General features: G+C 40.7%; 1 long non-coding RNA gene across 1 annotated transcript; it reads right to left on the bottom strand.

Annotated features, from left to right (window-relative positions):
* Positions 1 to 8,499: 8,499 nt before the first annotated feature.
* Positions 8,500 to 19,380, bottom strand: LOC141943796 (uncharacterized). The gene is made up of 2 exons (XR_012629053.1): positions 19,244 to 19,380; positions 8,500 to 9,099 (listed from the first exon to the last, which is right to left on the bottom strand). It is a non-coding gene; the product is annotated as an uncharacterized LOC141943796 (long non-coding RNA).
* Between the last annotated feature and the right edge of the window lie 2,626 nt (positions 19,381 to 22,006).

Below are 22,006 nucleotides of genomic sequence, written 5' to 3'. Positions count from 1 at the left end.
AGAACTTTGGAGACTGCGCCAGAAAGTCAAGTTACTGTGCCTACGTGTTTAGTGGCCATATTTTTTCATACACAGCTTTCTTAATTGAGGACCAGCTGTTTTGCAAGTACAGGTACAAAGTTCTTCTGTGTTACTAACCAGCATAGAGTAAAGTAATCCACACAGGTGAGACTTGAAGCATTTACTGTGTTTATTTTTGTGATTTTGACCCAAGCCCACACAACCAGAAAACCCCACAGCCATCTGTGGAAAAAACAACACATTGGGTTTTGCTTACGAGAGAAAAGATGGACTTGAGTTGCAGTTCAGCAACTTAACCAAGATCTTTCTGCTCCAGAACTGCTTGGCTCATGTGCCCTTTGGTGCCTCTGTGTGTTTATGAAGAATTGAGCACTGTGGGCTCTTGCCTGGCCAGGCCAGGGCAGGATGGAGTCAGGCTGCCTTGTTCACTGTACCTGCAGGAGAGTCCCCTCCACAAGGAGGTTATTTTGCAGCTGCCTTCTGGCTCCTTTGTGTAGCACCACATTTGTTTAACTGACCAGATAATCTTTGGGTGTACAAGATGAAGTAAGGCAGCTGACATGTAGAAAGTAAGACCCATGTTTAGCCTCTTCCTTTCTGCCCACAAGTGAACTATTTTTGCTGCTTAAATGCACTCTGTAGTGCTGGTTTAAAAGAAAAAGTGAAAAAAAAGTACCAAAAAGATTCTTCCATGACCTCCGCTGCAGAAGTAAGAGCTGTCATCCACCCTGGAGCCCCTGCAGTCAGTATCTATTACATCCATGTCTGTATCTTGTCCCTGCTTTGGCTTTTCCAGGTTAATGCAATTTTTGAATGCCTGAATTGCAGGAACATTCATTCCCTGACAAAACAGAGCTCCCAACTTTTCTTCATTTACCTTGTGCCTAAAACCTGCCTTGTCTCCAGCAAGCGGGTTGTGATCCCTCTGATTTCCACTGGCAGAATGATTCTAGATTGTTTCTCACAATTTTAACTATCCAAGCAAATTATTCTTTTAACTTGAGGCCTGATTGGATCTTTTTTCCTACCTGAAGAAAGATGTCCATCGACGGATATGTGCGGTTTCCATCTTCCCTGAAAATCAAAGAGAATATGAGAAGTGTTGTTGTTTTTCAGCCATAAAAGAAAAAAAAAAAAAAAAGCCTTGCATATTTTCAGTTCACAATAGTTTCCTCTGAGTAAACACACCACCGCAAAAGAGAACAATAAAGCCTCTGTGAGGTAGCAGAGGATTTTTAGACCTGCTGTACATAATCAACCTCCAACCCTGCTTACAACCTAAGTGTGATATACTGTGCTCTTATGTCTATGCTTAGGTGCATTTTGTCAGTGCAGACATACAGCTGCAGCTCCACCAGCAAAGCTGCACTTTTTGTTTATACAGTAAGACCATACCTGGCTATGGCCCTACACAGGAAAAGTTACACCAGGAAAAGCACATTTTTGCTATAACAACGGCGTCATTTGGGGCTTTGGTTGGCACAGCTCTGCTGGGGAAATCACAATTCACCATGCTCCTAGTTGGCATTGCTGTTAGCAGAAGTTTGGAACAGAGTCGTAGTCTCACAGGACTCTCATAGCTCAGGAAGAACAGATTGCCTTTAAACTTACTGATCCCAGGCGATTCAGGTCTTTGGTGTTTTCCTGACAGCCCTGGGAGCTTGTGTGAGTTAGAACAGGCTTTTGCATAGTTTTTGTATTGTACCATGATTTGTTTTAAACTAGAATATCCCTCCTTCACTCATAACTACTTCTACCATGTTACTTATAGGAGCAGACCTGAGTACTGCTTTCTCCAGAAGATAATTTAACCATTTTTACTTTAACCTGTAACCATTTATTTACCTGATATGAGAAGTTTGCTAAGAGATTGGGAAATCTGATCTTCTAGTTACCTTCCCAGCTTTAAATCTGGTGCAGGAAAAAAAGTAAGTCAAACCTCCAGACTAAAAAACATCCTCCCTTTTCCCTGCCATCCAGCACCCTGTCCTCAAAAAGAAGAAATCAAAAACAAATATAGAGAACAGAGGTAGAGAGTGTATTTCAACATGAAACCTTCTATATCAGTCCTGCCAAGAAACACAACACTATTAATTAATTTTTTAGTTATTTAAAAGCTTTAGTACTATACTTCTTCCAAACCAAACAAAACCTGAAATAAAATTCCTCTTATGCTGAAATAATGTACAAAGGGGAGCATTTGGGACAGTCTACCTAAGAATGGACCACAATCATCATCATCATCATCCCGTAAGCACTACCTTACAAGTTTAGTTTCTTACATCACATTCTTTACTTTTCTGTTAATAAGGCCCAGATCATTACCAGTAGTAAAGTAATTTTTAATTCTTTGCTGTTTGAATTTCAGCCTGCCATTCACTTTTCAGTCTTTACATGGTCTGTTCAGTTACATTCTCCTGGTGGGAGGGTGCCCTCGGCAGACACAGGGCAGCGTTACTGCTCCTGAACCTTTTGTGCTTGTCTCCCAGAGAAGTAATGGATTGGCCAAGTGGCTTTTTACCCTGTCTGTACCTACTGAATGCCAGAGCTGAGTGAGTGTGTAGGTGTCCTGTCAGGCACACACTCCTCTGCTTCAGTGTCTCTTCATCCTGCTGAGGGTTCTGTCTAAGGACCACCGATTTTCTGAGTAGAAGTAGCAGTCACTAATAGATTTGGAGAAATTTTCCCCTACTGAGTGTCTGTCTTGTCTCGTCCTTTATATTGCTCTAAATTAGATGGGCCAGATCTGATCCATAATAAAGTTTTACTCTTCCCTTGTCTCCTCCTGGCAATGCTGGCAGGGCAACTTGAGTGCTGTCATTGCTGATTTAAGGCTCTGGGGAACTGGGAAGGATATGGGGATGAAACAGAGAGTCAGAGTCAAAGCTGTCAGGACTAGCTCAGTGGTAGGGCCATGTGAGCCAGGCTCTGTTCTCTAAACACATAGTGGGAAATGAAAGTGGTCTCCTAACTTCTTGACAGCAGTGAGAAATTATCTGGACTACGGTATATTAAATGGAGGGAAGGGCAGAGTCTCAAGGAGAACACACCTGAATTTGAGTTATTTAATTCTCTTTTTAATTTCTTGTTCACCCTTCTGTTTCTTTGTGAGGAAAAAAAGTTTTGATTCATTTGCAAAAAAGCAAGAAGTCATTAACATGCTGACTACACAGTTTATGTTGACTTTTTAGAATCAGTAGTATAGCCTAACCCAAAATCATGAGTCAGGTCTTCCAATCCTTCCAGACAACCTTAAAAATGCTAAGCATATTTTGCAAAATAAACCAAGCATTTGGATCTCTCTTTCTTGGCATTCCTGTTTTTAAACTGACTGATACACATATTCCACTTTTCATCTTCATCCTATGTGCTAAAAAATTATGTTTAAAAATAATTTTTTCCTGTCTACAGCATGTAGAGCTTTAAAGAAAGGTACTAGGTATTATGGAGCTTGTAATAAAACACAGACAGCTGTTTACACTATATCAGGTATTTTTTCTAACAGTTTTAAGATGTCCAAACTTTATAGCTGCAGACAGTTGAAGTAGTGTTGCTCATGTTTTTTGTCATCTCTTACCTCTCCTTCTCTCAGGAATCTTTGCAGCCATACCTGTTGGAGATATCACAGAGTTAGATAACATGCTTCTGGTCTTTGCAGGTCGTATATAGCAGCACTTTGATTTAATAAGTGTTTTCAGATGTCTACCCATCTATCCTACTAACTTTAATTGTCATCACCACAAACAGTCTACCTTTTTGTAAAAAAGATTGCAATATCAGTAGTTCTTTACAGTGAGAAGCAGAGATTGACCACATTATAATCTGGCGCTAATATGTCATGCAACTAATGCACATCACTTCAGATGTATTCAAATATGGGGTTATGAATGGGGCTGTGAAAAGACCCAGCTTTTGCTCATGGAAATTGATACACCCTACTCTCTAGTCTTTGTGTCTTTGTAGGCCTTTTTGGGATTCTTGTCTTATTAGGGATATGCATTTGTAAATTATTTAATTCCATGCAGGTAAAAGTCCCAAGACCTTTGACAAGAACATAACCTTCAGCTTCATTAATGTCTCTTCAGAAACACAGTCCTCTCTTCACCAGTCAGCAATGCTGACCACTTAAACTCCTTCTCAGGTTCTTGGAGTGTTCCTCGGCTGCAGCTGAGCTCAGGGGGATGCCGCTTGCCTTCGAGATTACTTGCTTCTTTCACTTCACTTGCTCACAGTCGGAAAGGGAGTACAGCCAGCATTGCCAAGGGCTTGGGCCTACAAACTATGAATAAAGAGACCACAGTTATAGTTTGTCTGTGGTAGATACACAGTTTAGGGGATTGTTACCAGTAGGGTGACAGGGAGAGAGAGATTAATACCATAGTATTTCAAGACAAACTTTAATTAAGAAATTTTACAAATCTCACAAGAGATCTGGTTCTCACAATATTTCCAGGTTGAATAAATTTGCCAGAGTCACGGCCTAGACTTATAGATGTAGTTTCTAGAAAACTGCAAGACTTTAACCATCAGTTCAAAGTAGAAGATTTTCTGGCGGCTGTGGGAATGCTTTTGCTGGATTGCAGGAATCCCACAGCCAGGGCTCCCGTCACAGAAGAGCCTTTCTTGCATTCTTACCAAACCAGTGTTTTATTAGTTAGCAATAGATGGCGCTAAATTTCCACCTGTCCAACGCCGTCAGCCAGAAAATGTATTTGAAGTAATTAGGCCTGCAAGATAACACTTAAAAGGGTTACTGCTGAAGTTGATGAAAGTGTGTGGGCATAGAGAGGCAGGAGCGCCAAGATGCTTCACCAGCTGGAGAAGTCTTAGGTGAGATAGTCTGGCTGCCAGAACAGGCTGCCAAGATAGTCAAAGGGAAGGAGCCAGGAACTGGAGAACGATTTGCAAGTTCTTGAGAACAGCTACTGCGATCCTCTTGCTGGCTGGGTCAGGTAATGCCTGTCATTATCAGCAATTGAGGATCCCAGGCCAGACGTGTTAAAATCCCACTAGCGATTCTCAGTCTCAGTTGGTGGTTTGTCACAAACTCCCCTCGTCCTGGGATTAACCCCTTCCCCAGCACAGGGGATACGTTTGATCTATGTCACTTGGAGTGAGGCAGTGCTGACAGGACCAGAGAGAAGGGCTTCAACAACTTTCTCCCCGTCCTGCTGGCTCATCACCCCACGGCTCTTGGCACTTACAGGTGTGGGGAGCAGACATAGTAATTTCTTACATGAAGCAGAGGGAAGAGGCTTCCCTATTGAATTCTGCACTCGTTTCTGGCAGCAGCAGGGAGCACCTCCACAGCGTGGGGCTCGGTGCTTGCAGTTTTCATTGCACTGGCTTTTTCTTTTGTGTGATAGCCTAGCATCCCAAAAGTGACAGGTATAGGGGAGGAAAAAGACAGGACAGCTTATTGCAATAGCGATTCACTCTCCTGCATGCTGTGGAAATTATATTCATAAGAGGAGAGGTTCTCCTGCTGGGAGCCAGAGCACAGCTGGTGCCATATGGCCTTCTCTATACTGCTTGGTTAGCTATCCTCACCTGGCCACACCGAGCAGCTGCCTGCGGCCCCCTCATGGGCTTCTTAATGCTGCACAATCTGTCCTCATGCAGGATCAAGGCCGAGATCCCTGCTTTTTAAGGTACAGACATGATGTTACTTAGAGAGGTGTGAAGTGGGAAGAGGAGGCTGTTGTTAGTTAGTTGGGAGGAGTACGTACTGCATACTGCCAGGCAGTTGTGGGTACCGGTAGCCCTTGAATGCTTTGCCAAAATGAGATATGTCATGAAAACCATTCACAAACTTGTTTTCCTAAACAGTTTCCACACACCCCACCCAGACATGCCTAAACATAACTTGCAAGGCTTTTTTTTCCCCTCATGGAAAAACCTCTTTCTGCATTTCTCAGAGGGCTTCTCCTCAGAGCTGTTTTGCACAATGGAGCAAGCAAAGTTAAAGTTTCTTGTTGATGATGGCTGCATTGCACACACGCTTTGCAGTACACTGGCTTCTTTATTAGGTGGGCAGGAACTGGCACTGCTGGAGCCAACTCCTGCCCACAGTAAGGGTGTGCAGAAAGAAAAGGAATAACCCACAAAATAAAATCCTGACCAAGGATGTGAATCAGGCATGGAAGATACAGTAACATAGTGTCAACACAATGAACACAGGCAAATTTTGCTCAGAGGCACACCATTTGAAAATGAAAAGCAAAAATGGAAATCTTGTATTAACTTTGCAAAATCATCAAAATTTGTGAGATCTGACCCTAGATCCAGTTGCCCATAAGGAAGAACCAGACTGTGACTTGCCTTGTGTGAGGAAAGGCATCCAGGTTTATGAGGCTCATCTGGACTCTCAGTCCTGCATCTTCCAAGACAACTGAATGTTGCAGGACCTAATAATCCTCCTCCTGAATAATGACCACTGTTTTAGAATATGACCATTCACCAGTTTGGCACCATTAAAGCAAAATATAGTGGATTTGATGCTTGAAAGGTGTAACCTAGGTGTTTAAATGTGGAAGCTCCTCTCCTTGCCTCTTGTCCCTCAATAGAGTCTTTCACCAAGTTCTTTCAGTTCTCAATTCCTGTTCCTCTAGTAGTCCCCACCTTACAACTGTGGTGTGAACATGGCTGGTTGCATCTCTGTTCAAAGATCTAATTAGAGGTGTTGTTGTTGTTGTTATTATTATTATTACTACTACTACTAGTACTACTACAATGTTATCTCTCTGCAGTACTTTGCAAAAGAAAATATTGCCAGAGATTGAAGTTAAGGACGGTTAAAGGAGTGCCCCTACCACCAACCCATTGTTTCTTACTTCTGCTTGCAAAACTCTTGTAGCAACATGCAGAAAGAAAGGGTTGGCTGTCCTCTTTGGCAAAAACTTGAAAGCCCCAATGTCAAAGGCTCTTAAAGGCTCTTCAGTGGCAAAAGTTTGTTTATAAAGACACTAGGAAGGCTGTGGTACTTATCTAAGATTGTGAGACTTTCAGCTACTCAGCTGATGTTAAATGTAGGCCATTGCACTTCGGTTGCCGGCCTGTGACTTCGGGAGCACTGCTTGCAGGCAGCAGAGTTTGGGAATGCTGGTCTTGGCGCTAGCGGCTCGTGCAGTTCTGAGGGGAGAAGAGGTGGCTGCTGCTGCTGAGCAGTGGGGTGCTCCTCTGCTTTTTTATATCGTCAGACAAAGGGTGTATGGAGCAGAGACTTAGACCCATAAATCCAGTGTAATTAAAATACTGAATGTTAACTCTTAAAAGTACTCCAAACAAAAAGACTCTGAAAGAGATATTAAAATAACACAGAGTTTTCAACTGCTGTTAAATGAAGCACTAAATGCACATACAGTTAGAGGTGTATCCTAATTATTATTCTGAACTTCTACCTTATCAGTAATGTACGCTGGCTGGTGAGTGCAACAAGCTGCAGAAGTGCAGCAAGAGGCAGAAATGATTCTCCAGTGCCTCCTTTTTTCCAGAAGGTGTTGCTATTATACAGGTCTGTTAAAGACACACAAAGTCATGTAGAAAGCAGGGTAGAATAAAATGTGGTAAGGCTGGATAAAAAAATGTAAACTATACTAAGTATATAGAAGGATCAGTCACAAGGATTTCTATTATGCAGGGAAAAGAGACCATTTAGTGTAGTACATATCCACAGTATAAATAGTTCGGCAAAATGTAAACACCAAATATTTCCACCAGAGATCTTTGCAACCTCACATACAGTAGCTCTACTTTTCTTTTTCATTAAGGACTTCTTTTAATAAAGGGGCTTTTGTGGACTGAATTGGGAAAAATAGCAGCCACCTGTAACTTTTTTTAAACCTAACAGTACATACAGTACATCTATCAAAAGCGGAGGAATTTGAAACCTGCAGACTTTTTAAAGAAGCAAGTTCCACACATGATATAAAACAAATGCCATGTGTGCACCAAGCCAAGCAAATTAACAAAAGGGCAGGGGCATTTCCAATATTGCTTAAATAACTCAGGCTTAATAATGGGTTCTTTTCACACAAGCTCACAAAAGCTAAAATGTGTCTAAGAAGAAAAACATGCATTTCCATTGTATTGTGTGGCAAGAACCCTGATTTTTTTTAAAAAGCCATTAGCCTAAGCATGTGAATTCTCTATGGGGTTTTTTGGGGGGTGAATGTAGCACCTTGACGTAGAGCTGTTCTCTGTGGATAAAGGGGCAAGATCATTTTTCCTGTACCATTATGTACTGCTTGCCTGTCAGAAGTAGTCTCTTGAGGTCCCTTCCTCACCAGATAGGCATCACAGAAGTCCCCTGGGTGTTGCTTTGTTTGTTATCGGTATTCAGGGAGAAACCAAGTGTTATGTGGGCACAGAGACTGATGCAGTGCAGAGGCTGTTTTTCAGAGAGGCAGAACTCACTCCATTCCTGTTAGAGCCATGCCGACGCGGAAGTCTCGGACACAACTTAGTCGACCAATGTGATCAAGTTGATGCCACTTTATTAAAGGCTACACAGCAATTTATACTCTATCACAAGCTTCACGCGCCGCTATCTTATTGCTAATCTGTTAAAGCTACTTGTTCACGCGCTCTTCTGCCCTCTATGATTGGTCCCAGTGTGGTGTCCATGCGCTGCTCTCCCCCCAGGTAGACCCCCTGTTTTCGACATTCCAACATCTTTATCTCTTGGGCAGGAATGTAGTTTCTCAGGCCGTCTCGGCCTTGTTTATGTCCTTGAACACAGCTGCAGCTTGCTGTTACAGTGAGGCCCCTTGGTCTGGATCGCTCACAACATGTCCGTTGTTCTCCAGCGATGCCACAGAGCCAGGTTGGTGTCTTTGGATGCTTAACAATTCCATGTGTAAAATGGTGAAATGTTTCCAAAGGTGGCACCTTTAAGTCAGGGCAAGTGTATTCAGTTAAATTATTCTTCAGAGCTAGCAAGTCCCTTATTCTTCACAGCCCCAGCAAACTTATAAACCCATTCCTTAGTGTGACCACTCAGCTTCAGCACTTGGTGGCTGGTGTGTTAGTGGTGAACCACGGTGGTGCTTTACAGGCATCTAGGTTCATAAGGATTTCCTTAAAAAGGAAAAAAATATTTTTAACATGATCGTGCTTATGTTTTTCAGTCCAGTGGAGAGTGACAAAGAGACAGGACAAAAAGTTACCAAAAAAATGACTCATGCAGGAAATTTAAAATTATGCATTGGTTGATATAAACAGTCTTTTGTATAGAACTGTTGTTCTCAATCTTCATTGGCTCTGAATAAGCAGTACAACATGTCATACTTTGCTTTTCCTGTTGCCCTCCATTTAAACTTCTCAATTTCCTGTGGCCACAGCAACATTAAAAGGTCTTGTGAATAAAACATTTACTGTCCTTCCATATAAAAACCAAAGGACCTCTACCTTAGATCCAGTAGAGATGAACTTGGACTCCTCTGTCCCTGTGATATAGAACTCTCTGCGACTACAACGCTTAAAAATTAGTGCCTTTTGACTCCAGCCCTGTCTGACTGCATTCAGCCTGAGTCTAACGACTAAGATATCGCCATGCCACTGCAACACTTGTCAGGTATCTAGAGCTGTTGGTGGCTTCTTCTGTGTCCCAGGTGTTACAAAGGCCTCCGCACCAACTGATTGAATGCAATTGGCATGCAAGAAGTTCCAGAAATGCTCCCGAAACTCCCAAGGTGGCACGTTGTCAATGCCAGGGGCCAAAGGTGTGAACAAGAGCCACCTGCAGCCACCAGAGACTGTGTCACGGTAGGGGAACCTTGAGCAGTCAGCTAGGTTTTGTTATGGTCCCTTTGTGCTTCCGCAGTGTCAGCCAAGATTTTCCCTCTAGCTAAAAGTGCTTTGCAAACATTAACAAATAACTGTATGATTTAAGATTGTGTTCTCCTTTGGAAAATACAGAAGTATGTCAGAGAAGCTAAGATGTTCAAGAATCACAGAGTCACACCAAGGATGTGAATAAAAATGATTAGTTCCCAATTCCTCTTTTCTAACTATGTGTTTTTTCTTGTAATTTATTTTCAGTGATGTCCTCTTGTCTTGCCATGAAATTAGATATAGCTTTTTGAGACAGAGACATCACCTTTCTTTTTGCTTGTTATAGGCCTCAGAAACTGTTACCTCTAGGGACATAAGGAGTGTCATGAGCCTTACTGTTGGATTGGACTTTCAGCTGCTTGGATATGTGATTTCAGTGCACTTGAATTAGAGCCTGAACCTTGATTTGGCTTTGAATGCAAAGGTTCAGATGTACAATCAGGTCATTCTGGATTAACAAGCTGCCGTGCATCAGCTGAGCAATGTTAGCTTGTATGCTGAGGCCTGATGCTATACCAGTTCCTCAGTTTTGCTGGTCATTTCAAAAAGATGTGGCACCATGTACAGGCTACTGTGGCATTTCCAGCCTACCTGAAGAGCAGCTGTTACTGTTATTCTCTGCTATCATACTAAAAACAGACCTCTTTTTGCTAAGTATTTTGGATGTACAAATTGCATCATAATATATTGGCCTAGAGTGTGTATGAAACAATTTCCTTCGGCGGATAGATTCAGAAATGTTTAACTTTGTCCTGTACTTGTGCACAGGTTCTGCTTGCACTGCCCTGAAATGGCTGAGCATCAACAGCCAGTCCCTGTTAGACCTTGTTGTTAAAAAGCAAGAGCTATGCTCCGTGCTACCAGTTGCTGTGAAATAGTTGTTGTGCACTTGATGAAGTTCCTGGATGGGTGTATATTTGTTACAGTCTTCATTAGTATCAAACTAAATAACTTAGTGTAATATGTATGTTTGTACATAAACCAGTGTAACTAAAAGGAACAAGCCATTATACTTTTTCACCATTGAAAACTTCTTCACCTTTTCCCCTTTGAATAGCATTGGGTTTTTTGGATCCAGCTGTAGTAAAAAAGGTAAATTGTCACTATACAGTTCAAGATACAAGATACCAAACTTTGGAAAGAGGCTTCTGTCAGCTTTGAAAGAATGTACTCTTTAGCTATTATGCTGTTTCAATCGGTATCTCTGAAGTAAAGCTGGTGGAAATTTGGTTGGTTTTCCCACATTTGTTTCTTTGTCATTTTTAATTGCTTTTTCAAGGAAAGAAAAAAGAAATATTTGTCAATTTTAACTGAGAAATAAGTGCCCCCCAGCCTCTCCTTACATTCTTCTTTTTCAGTACAAAAATGAAAAAAATAAAATGTGAAGAAAATTTAAAAAAAATAAGGAAACCAAACAGTTAAGAAAATTGCTTAAACTGAAAAAATGAAGTATCTTTAAAGAGGACAACAGTTATTTGCAAATTACTCATGTTTTTAAATGAAAAAAGTGGTGGTTTTTTTTAATACCAAAACAGCTTTCAGGACAAAACATTGCAAATAGTTTTATACACTGCTATCTACATTGGTGCTGTTTTCCCTGACTTGGGTATGCATTACTTGCCTACCATAATAAACTATAAAACTGTCTTTGGTGAATGCAGAGTCCTCTCAGGTGGCTGGCTGCATTCTTGACCTGGCGTTTGGTCTGATTAAGATGAGACAGCTGAAAATAATGACTGTCACAAAGTGACAGTAACCTCTTTCTGATCTGAGGCTGCCCCTCACCTCTCCTGGGCTGACTAGTCTATCCTCAGAAACCAATAGGCTGACTATTTCAAAGGCCTCTTCTGGACAATTGTGTCAATGGATCAGTCAGATTTCAAAGCAATCTCTGATCTACCTGTAGCAATGAAATGGGCCCTCTTGAATAGCCCAGTAATAGAGCAATCCCCGATCTCCAGTTTGACCAGCACAGGTCACTGTTGTCTGTGTACAGCCTGTATCTGGTAAGGAAGCTTGCTATGCCACCAGCTGTAGAAGCCAAAAGAAAACAATTGCATCATGCAGGGATTTTTTTCTTCTATGCAAGAAAGGAGAGGCTATGTAGTAGTCATCAAGCAGCAATCTGTAAGGTTTTGTTTTGGTTTTCAGTGCTGAGCAATCTAGTCAGTCATCCACACTTAGCAACTGAACTTGGTGTGTCCTAGTGCTGGCTGCTTGTGGCCTCTGTGTCTGACTACTGATCAGTCATTTGAGACTATGTGTTTTATCACTCTCCAGGCAATCTAGATTTCAACAGGTCTCCTCTGGGGCTCTTCCCCTGGCAGTTTCAAACATACCTCTCCCAGACTCTAGGTGTGAGCCATATCACTCTTCTTCCCTTACCCTACACCCTTGTGGCACCTATAGCAAGGCACAGGCTGTGGCTCTCCCTATTACCAAAGAGCATCCTGGCTGTGTGAGCCTTCTTTGTGGCAGGGAGGGAGGAAGGGAAAGCAGGAGGAAATCCATCTGTGATTTTCAATAAGCAGACAAATTTTGCTGGGGAAATGGCCCATACATAGCTTGCTGGCTGGATTCAGCAGCAGGGGACCCCACAGTTAATCAGCTCTGCCTTCGCCGCTGGGTTTCACAGCAGCTGAAGCCATGTCCCAGAGGAGGCACAGATGATTCATCTGCTGGACAAACAAGGGATTAACACAATAATATTAAGCAAGAAATATCACCATGAGCTCCTACTTCTTTGTCTTCTCCCCTTCCTCCCCTTATGTAAGGCTCTACTAAAAAACAGACCTTGGCTGGTGGTTTAGAGAGGAATGTTTGACATAGTGAGATGGATAACTGGGGCTAGTGCTGGGGCCGCCAGAGCTGGGAAGGAGGCACCGGATCGTCCTTGGCTGTACTGTGTGCTCATACATGGCCAGGAGCCCTGCCTACCTCCAGCTTTTTGGCATGCCTAGCCTGAGGGAGTTCACTTCATGTAGCCATAGCAGTGTTTTGGGGGCAGGCTGGGGGCAGCCTGAGGAGGAGTGTACATCTGCTCCTTGCCTGCTCTGAGAGCTGAAGTGGACAGGTAGGGGCATGGGGGGCAGGTCAGGATAGTCAAGTGTGTCACAGCATCACCTCATCCCAGTGGGGAGAAAGCCTTTCTGAGCCTGCGGGAGAGCCCTGTAGGAAGTGTCTCCTTCCCTCCACCAACCCAACCCTTGCCCCTTTGCAAGCAATGACTGAAGTCTGCTCAAGGCTGAAACAGTGTTAGTGGGAAGGTGAAAAACATGCCAGTGCACCAGGGATCCATACCGCTCTTTGAATTGAATTGACCCTGAAAAACATCTTTGGCTGGTAAATAAAGTGAAGAATATCTTGACCTATCTGCTTAGAAAAAAGGCACAAGAGGAACATCTGGTATTACTGCACCTTCCTGCTCAGTTCTCATCCCTAACAAGGCAATGACTGATGAAGTACCCAAAAATTGTTTTCCTTTATGTGATTCGACATGCCACAGGATCTGCTTTTCACCTAAATTATAAAATGGCCGCCCAAGGGAGAGAGATTTTATTGAGGGAGCAATCTAAGATGGGGATCCCACTGACACAGACTAGGGAGCCCCCCCAGAATCAGTCTCCTTACATTCAGGTTCAATGCGAAGCACCTGCGTTGGCCCAAAGTCCTTCCTCATTCAGCTGATACTGACAAGTTTTAAAATACATAAAGATCAGAGAAATGTGCAGGATGTTTATACAGACAAACATAAGCAATAGAAAAATGGTCTCCAAAATAATCACGCTATTCTTCCAACCAACTGAGGTTGTAAAAAGAGAAGATTGCTGTTGTCATACAATTAAAAATGCCTAGGCAGCACGCAGATGCAGTCCTATGCTGGATATGATCTGTATTTATATAGATAACCCCACCATGCCAGTCAATAGTGAGATGTTGGGCACTTGAGGGACATGCATTGTCCTCACAGTTGAAAGGAAATTATTTGTGATCATAGTTGTCCTTCACCATTGCTTAGTATTATTTAATGCTCCCTGAGGCTTTGATTAAGAACTGGCAATGAACTAGAGTGCAGTCCAACTGCTTTTACTCTTACTGCAGTTGTACCCTATCACTGGAGAAATCACCTTTCTCTTGAATACAGGAAGACATTCTGCAGGTCTTCCTCTGCTTTTCCCAGTCCACATGCAGGCGTGTTGGCAGCTTGTCTTCTGAGCGGTGAGATGTGCTTACTGGACATTTATCCATTGCCTCTTAGATATCAGTCACAGTATTTAATTTTTATTTGCATGTGCTTTTGGAGATGCAAAATGCTGAGTGGTTGGTGGGGACTATTATTTCACATGCAAGTTTATGTCCCTGGCACCCTGTTGTGGTTCTGGCAGTCCTAGTAGGTGACCCTTTGCAAGTCACTTTCCTATCTGCCTCTTCAGTCATATGCTGACTGGTATGGGTGGCATAAAGTAGATGGGGAATATTATATTTTTCTTTATCTAGAACGTCACAAATATTAAAAACTGAGATATATTCTTTACATTTTACTCTTGTTCTGTAGTACCATTAACAACAAATATATGTTATATATCTTGGAACTTAATACATTGCTTTGGTTAACTATCCTTTTCACATCTGCTTTGTTTATAATGTTTTAGAGTTGTTGTGTCCATTTGTTCTGCCCAGTCACTTATCTTGAGGAATTCACCTCAAGTCCCAAACCTTGATGCTTACTGTTTACCCAGTGAGTGTCCTGGTAGGATACGAGTAGCAATAATCCAAGTGACCTCATTCAATTTCCATAAGACAAAACTTTGCTTAATCCAATCAGCAAGAAAACCTAACAAAAGCCATACAGTTAATCAGAAGGTATTTTAAAAGAAGAAAAGCTTGACATAGCTTACCTGAGCTTGACCACCTCATGGAAAGCTATCAGGCAATTGCTTTTCTTCAGATGGAAAGAAATTGAAAAACTATTCTTGGTCAGTTGGCAATCTAGGCTTCAGGACTGGCAAAATTGGCAGTATAACTTGCCTGAGCCAAGAAATCAAGAAAAATTCAGTTCCTCCCAAGCTGTCGACTTGTCCTTTGTCCTCCACAGCCTATTGTTAAATTAAAGCAGGATGCCAGAAATACACCAATACTCGTGTTATATCAATTACTGAACATTATTCTAGTTCAGCCTTCTGGTCTTCACACTTAAATATCCAAAAGGATAGATCTTTCTACCACTAAAGATAAATAGGTGACATTTAGTGTCCCTAGAGAGGAGCATGCTATCTGTAACAAGTGACACTAAAAATGTGAAGAAAGCAAAGCTGTTACAAAAGTATCTAGATTAAGGAAGGTATGAAATACGATGAGAAGTACAGGGTAAAGGGTTTGAACTGAAAAACAAAGAAGGAGATCGGGAGCATCTGTTTTACAATCTTCATTTATTCTAAGAAAGAATAAATTGGGGGGTTATTATTGTTCATTCACTCCTATCAACAATAACTATTGCATGGAAACCCACCTGATCTGTAAAAATGGTTTGTTTAATTTACAAGGCATTTGTGAAGCATATGATCAGTATGGAATTATAATGCTTACAAACACCACCTGTTGAGGAAACAGTTAATATTTCCTAATTTCACAGGGAATAAATGGAGAATGAGGAGATTAGTCCCAGACTAGAGACTGAAAACTAAGTATTTCTGCTTCCTGTATCTTTTTCTACAGGTGTTAGCCCATGGAATGAAGATGTTCTTTCCTCTACAGAAAATATAGGATGCAAAAAGAGTTCCAGAGCAGTTGTTGATGACAGCTCAAAGAAAAAATATACAAATGCTATAAGCAGTAAGTAGTTACACATCCAGTATTTTCCATATTTTGCTTTGCTCATAAATATTGATCCAACCCCATGAAAGTATGTAATGTTTCAATAAACTATGATGTCTCTTTTTAGTTTCTTGACTCATGAGAAAAGTTTGGGACTGTGGCAACCCAGGTACTTGGCAACCCAGGAACTCTTTTTCTTTGTTTTTCCTCTCATGTAAATACACTAAAGCTAACTAAATTGTTGGAAGCATTTTTAAAACTCAACAAGTCAAATGGTTAATTGAGTTATCCAGGTTAAGGGTCTGCTTCTTCCTTACGCTGCATCTTAGTTAGCAGCTTACAACTGCTGTGAGTACATGAACAGCTCTGATACAGTAATATTTAGATGCTGACTTTGTTCTGTTGTAAGTGATTGTTCAGTGTGCAGTGTGATGAAAAATCTGGTCTTCTGTCTTCTCCCAGCATTGCTAGGATGGTGTTGTATGGTCCTCCTCTACCCTGGTGATAATTCAGTGTCATATTTAGAGTGACTAGTTAAGCTGAGTACATTCTAATCAAAGTTAGCATAAAAATAACTTCAGTTAGATGTCCATGATTTTTTTTTTAATGGTAAATGTTGGAACAAATAGTATCCCATATTGGTTCTGTAATTAAGATATGCATATGTTGGCTCCAAAGATCCCTAATTACATCTGCTTTAGGGATGCCGTTAGAGAGAAGATAATTGTATACAGTTGCTGCAGAGACAGTAGAGGAGCTTAATCTGAAGTATAGGGAAAGCTTAGAATAGTAGATTTGGACCACCGTTTACCTTGTGAATTCTTGACCACAGATATTTACTGCAAGTGTGCATTGTCCTACACATTTTATTAAAAAAATTATAGGTATTTGTATTTTTGATGTAGCTTTTCACCTATGGGCTTCCTCTTCTTGATTAAAAACTCCCATAGATTTTAATGGTGCAGTCTCAGGTCCCCAGATAATAGATGCTGCTCATACTGAAAATGGCTTTCATTATGTAGTTTATTTCATCCAAATATTCTCGAAATGTCCCAGACTTCACGACCCAAGTTCAGCACCATGCGCAACTCTGAAGGTTAAGTGTACAACTTTGTCAAAAAGATAGGTGGGTGTGTCAGATGCACAGTAAAAGTCTCCCATAGAAATTCTCCCTTTGTGGTTGATGAAGTAAATCAGAACAAAAGGATTGAGAAGCACATGGTATGGGGATTAAAAGGCACGATGCCATGGAGCTTCAAGCTGCAGTATACTAGAGGCTTATGGCAGACTGCAAAAAAAGAGCAGTGGTGAACTGGATTAGAGGTACCAAGACAAAATGGCCACAGCCTGCCAGTGACTAAAAGAGTAATTTTAAAATTGTCTGTGGATGGATGCTGTCTGATGATGTAGGCAGAATGTGAAGTGATGCTTCCCGTCTGGGCACTGGCAACCTTGCAAACAGCAAGAGTTAAAAATTAACAATGTGAAGACAAAATCAAAATACACTCTCTGTCTGTAAATCAAAAAGTACTGCTTCAAACTCAGCCAAATCTGGCTGCTCCCTTATCCCCCACAACCACCATCATAATTACAGCAGCTGATTTTCCTCACACCCACCTCAGAGATTTCTGGGGGTTTTGGCCAGGTTTGCATCCCCATATGATTCAGCCTACTTTTACTTATGTTTAGCGCATTGTGTAATAAGCAAAGCTTACATAAGCTAGGGTCTGTGGCTCCAGCTTCAAAAACCTTCATCAAAAATAGGAGATCAGAAGCAGGATAGCAACTCGTGTAGCTTTTTTTCTTAAGCGTGGATACAGAATTAACTGTCTTTGGGCTAAACGCTCAGCTGTTTCAAATCTGTGTAGAATCATTAATTCCTACTCAGCTACGCTAATTTACACCTTGCTGAAGGTCTGGTTCTCATCAATAAGTGTCCCAGTGTTGAAACCTTGACAGTAACTAGTCAAAAAGAACTAAGATGAAATTTTGACGCATTAAATTCAGGGGGAATTTTCTCGTTACCACCAGATAAGACCTTACCTTAACACAGAACAGCCAGCTATTCAAAGTAAAAAACAGACTCTGCTGTGTATCTCTGTTTCTGTCCTGAAACTGTTCCCACTAGAACAGCCAGCAGTCCCTGCTCCAACTCATTTTACCCAGAAAAGGTAAATAGAAACTGCGGGTTCCTCACAAGAAGGTGTTTGATTGTCTTATTGAACTGATACAAACTGGAATCAGTGAGCTACAGATGCATGGAACATTTTCGCATGGTCCAGACCATAATAAGATTAAATGTATTACTCTAACACCTTAACAGCCAAGGATGTGGGTTTCCTTGCAATAGGTAGTGAAAAAATATAGAGTAGGAAATCTTATGGAGAAGTGAATATTATCTACATGATATCTACTAGCCTGAATGATGTGATGTTTTCTAAAGGTTATTTTAATACCACTGGCATCTTTTGGGGTGAAATTGCTTTGAGAGAAAATATATTTTCAGTTGTTGGGTAAGTCTACATTGATGTAGATCCAGAATTGTGCTGCTGAAGTTAATAGCCCTATTGCAAAGTTATGCTGTAGTGGAGATCAGTCTGTGGTCTTGTATTTTAAAACATCTGAGTTCTTATAAATCTAGTGTTTTCTACTTTATACAAAATAAATTGATAAAGGTATTGCTAGTAATGAAGGAGTTAAAAAATACAGCACCAAAAGGGCTGAGCTACAACCCAGGGAGCTTCTGTATTTAAGGATTTATTTTTTCAGTGTCTCTGGCCCTTCAAGTTTTCTGTTGGGGTGGGGTTTTTTTTGCTTTTACAATTTAATCTTTCACATAATGGGACAGACACAAAGCCTTGGTTGGAATTCTCCCCCTAGCCTGTTGCAATATTTATAAAGCTGTGCTTTTAAAACATGCTGCAAGATGGGTTTAGTAAAACAAAAGGCATTATAATTTATTGTTCCAAGATTATTGATTCAATAAATTAACAATAATTTCCATGGAGGGTAGGAGCCCTGGCACTATAAAAGTTTATTTATCTGCGCTTTAACTAGCATTGATTAGAGTATTCAAATTGTCCCAGTGCTATATAATTGCTCTTTATAGGTGGAATGCCCTCTGCTGTGCAGGAGACAGTAAAATAAACATTCAGCCAGAAGTGACAATGGCTCTTTTAAAACTCACGATTTTTTAATTTTTTTTTTTTTTTTTTAGAGGGAAGAAAGAGTTTGTGTAATGTTTTAAAAACACAGCCAGATTTAGCCAAACTACCTTGTAACATTGCAAGGACAGACAAGCAAAACGTTGCTATTGCTATTGTCCTGAGAGGCACAAGACATAAATATAGTAACTATATCTTTATATTTGACTATATCTAAATGAGAAAGCTTTTTTCTCTTGTTGTTTTAAAGTACCATTCCATGTGGCACTAAAGCACCAGGTGGAAATTTTTGTTGGACATGCTTTCCCCTTTCTCCCTTTTGTTTCTGAAGTGCCTGCTGAACCTGTTCAAGGTAACTATGAAGCTATTGTAGGTACATTAATAAGTCAAGCAAAACAAGCCATACTTACAGATTTACATTCACCATGCAGGGTTGCTCAGAAAGGAACATTTTGCCACCATGGAGAACAATAGCTGATTTAGTTCTCAAGCAATTGTATTCCCCTTACATAGAATACTTAGGACAATTACATTTTTTTAGACACAGAGTTTTGATAGGTCTATCTTCTGATACGCATGATAATACTGCTTTTATTTTACAGCTCTGTTGACGTAAAAGATTAACAGTACCTTTTCCCTCTTTTGGTTTTAATAAAACATCCAACTGTTAGAAATGTCACTTAGAACCACGAGTTTGCAATAATTAAAACAAATTATGCACCTTAGTAACCCAAGGTGGATGATTAATGCAGGCTTTAAATGATTGTTTGTGTTAAATTGTTTCTCCAAATGCAATTCAGGAATTTGAAGTTGTCAGATTAACTGCTGTATTTACTGTTCTGTTTGATTAGGTGAGCATAGTTTTATATTCCCTCTTGGAGACCTAAATAGCAACCATTTCCTACCAAAACAGCACACAAAACAAAGGCCTCATTCAGAGGACTATTCGGAGTGGGCAATGCTCTATAGCCCTTTGTATCCTGAAACAACATGCTTACTGAAGTGCCTCTAAAAGGTACAACAAATTTTTAAAAGAAAATAATAATAGCTGTTATAATAATAGTTGGAATATTATATTTTTGTCTAATGGTAAAAACATTCCATCATCAATTAATGGATTAATTTTGTTATTGAACTTAAAGACATCAGTCAGGGGCCTTTATGATTAATACTGTAAAATAGGGTTTAGTGAATGCTGTTAAAAGGATGGCTAATATTCATTTGAAACTGTAACCCACGCTGCCAAAGTTTGTCCACTCTGTACTCTTTTCATGAACATCCATGGAGTTGAATTTTAATAAGCATTCATAGGAAATGAATTCTAGGCTTGGATGTGTGAATTTTTAACCAAACTGAATTTTAATTCCTTCTTCTTTGGGCCTTTTGCAACAGAAACTTAGTCATTGGAGCCAGTCAGTGAATGGAAATAAGGTCATGTGTCTTCTTTCTCTTTTTCCAGTCAACAAGTACATAAGCACAGTTTGAACTTTGATCATCACAGTTCAAATATCAAGACAAATGTAGTGTTTACAGTGGATTTGGATGACAATTGTACAGTGCCTTTCTACATCCAGATTAGATACTAAGCATTTTTCTCCTAATTTGATGATAAATTTTTTGTATATGCATTTCTCAAGAGAAGCTAGCTAGCAGCTTTGCTGGGATAGTGGAAAACCACTGAGGAATAATAAATATTATTAATAACTTCTTGGTATTTCTGGGCAAAGCCAATCTGATTGTCACATCATTCCTAAGAAGGGAGGGAAATCGGAGGACACAACATCCTTCACCTTCTCTTGATGCAATTTCTTTAATTTCAGTTGAAAGGTGACTTATGGTAGTAACAACTACAAACAGCAGTGGAGGTGGGAGGGCTCTGCCTTTCATCATCTCATGGTCAGTAGTGTGGCTGGAGAAAAGTCAGCATGTATGGAAAGACTTTGGTAGGGGCACACTTACATGTAGCCTCACTTGGTAGCTTTAAGAACTAGAAGGGAGAAACCGTTAGGCTCAGTGCTGGTTTTAGATTATGCAAAGAGGACAGAGAGACTGGGTTTTTTGGAAGAGGGGACATGGTTTCACCAGAGCAGGAAGTTTCTGAGTAAGAAATTGTTGGAAGCTGAGAGAGTCTTTTTGAGAAATATCACTTTCTTGCTCTATTTTTATACTCTTTCCTAAGCATCCACTTATGGCCGCAGCTGGAAACAGGATAGTGAGCCAGATGGTCTGACCCACTGCACGTTTTTTGCTCATATTTTCATGGGATTATCCTTTCTAGAGAAATGTGGTCCCTTTGTCATTCATATAGACATAGGTGGAGTAAAGAACATGCACAACATGGGATTTAGAGAGATCAGAAAATATCTTTGTTCACAATTATTTCTTTTGCTGGTTTGGGGGAGTCAAACATCCTATGAGATGAATGTCAGTGAAATTCAGAGAGGTTGTTATGGTTTGCCGGCTCAGGAAGCTATAAAGCCTTCAGCAGCACTGAATCCAAAGCATCCTTGGCTATTGCTTTTTCCTCATCCTCATGGAGAGATACATGATGCTCTGCCTGGTTATCCCTGGGAAGTTTTTGTGGCTCTGTGCTCTGGATTGATAAAACCATATCAAAGACTACCGGAAAAATCTAATGAATGTGTTCCCAGCTACAAGTACACATGCTCCTTCTCTATAGATATTTGAGTTATGGAGTTAGAGATGTTCAGGCAATGCCTCTGCAGTCTCCCTTCTAGGATCCCAGGTGAACTATGATGCATGGCTGTCAAAAATGGGCATACTACTTCCCAACCTGCCTTCCAGCCATTAGAAGTAAAGGGGACATAGCTGGGATTCTGGATGCATCATTACATCCAGACAAGGATGGTATAACTGGGAGTAGCTGTAAGAGTTGGGAAACTGCTTGTTGGAGAACATCCACAGGGTTCTCAAAAATGTCCTGAACACCGGAGGAAATGAAACACTCAAAGAGAAACTCTTACACTGAAATCAGTAATGTGATTTGACACAGTGCTGCTGTAACCGTTTTGAGGACTAGATGGCTAATTGCAAAGGTATAAGCAAAGTGAGGAGCCTTCTTCGTCAAGTAGGAATGTTAGAGCCCTGGGGAAAAAACAGGAAATCTATTAATTAAATTTATCAAATTTCAATTAGGAATTTACAGCTCATAA

This window comes from Strix uralensis, chromosome 5, assembly GCF_047716275.1.
Source record: "Strix uralensis isolate ZFMK-TIS-50842 chromosome 5, bStrUra1, whole genome shotgun sequence".
Classification (NCBI taxonomy): Eukaryota; Metazoa; Chordata; class Aves; order Strigiformes; family Strigidae; genus Strix; species Strix uralensis.
Note: the sequence above shows the minus strand (reverse complement) of the source record. Positions and strands in the feature narration are given on the sequence as shown.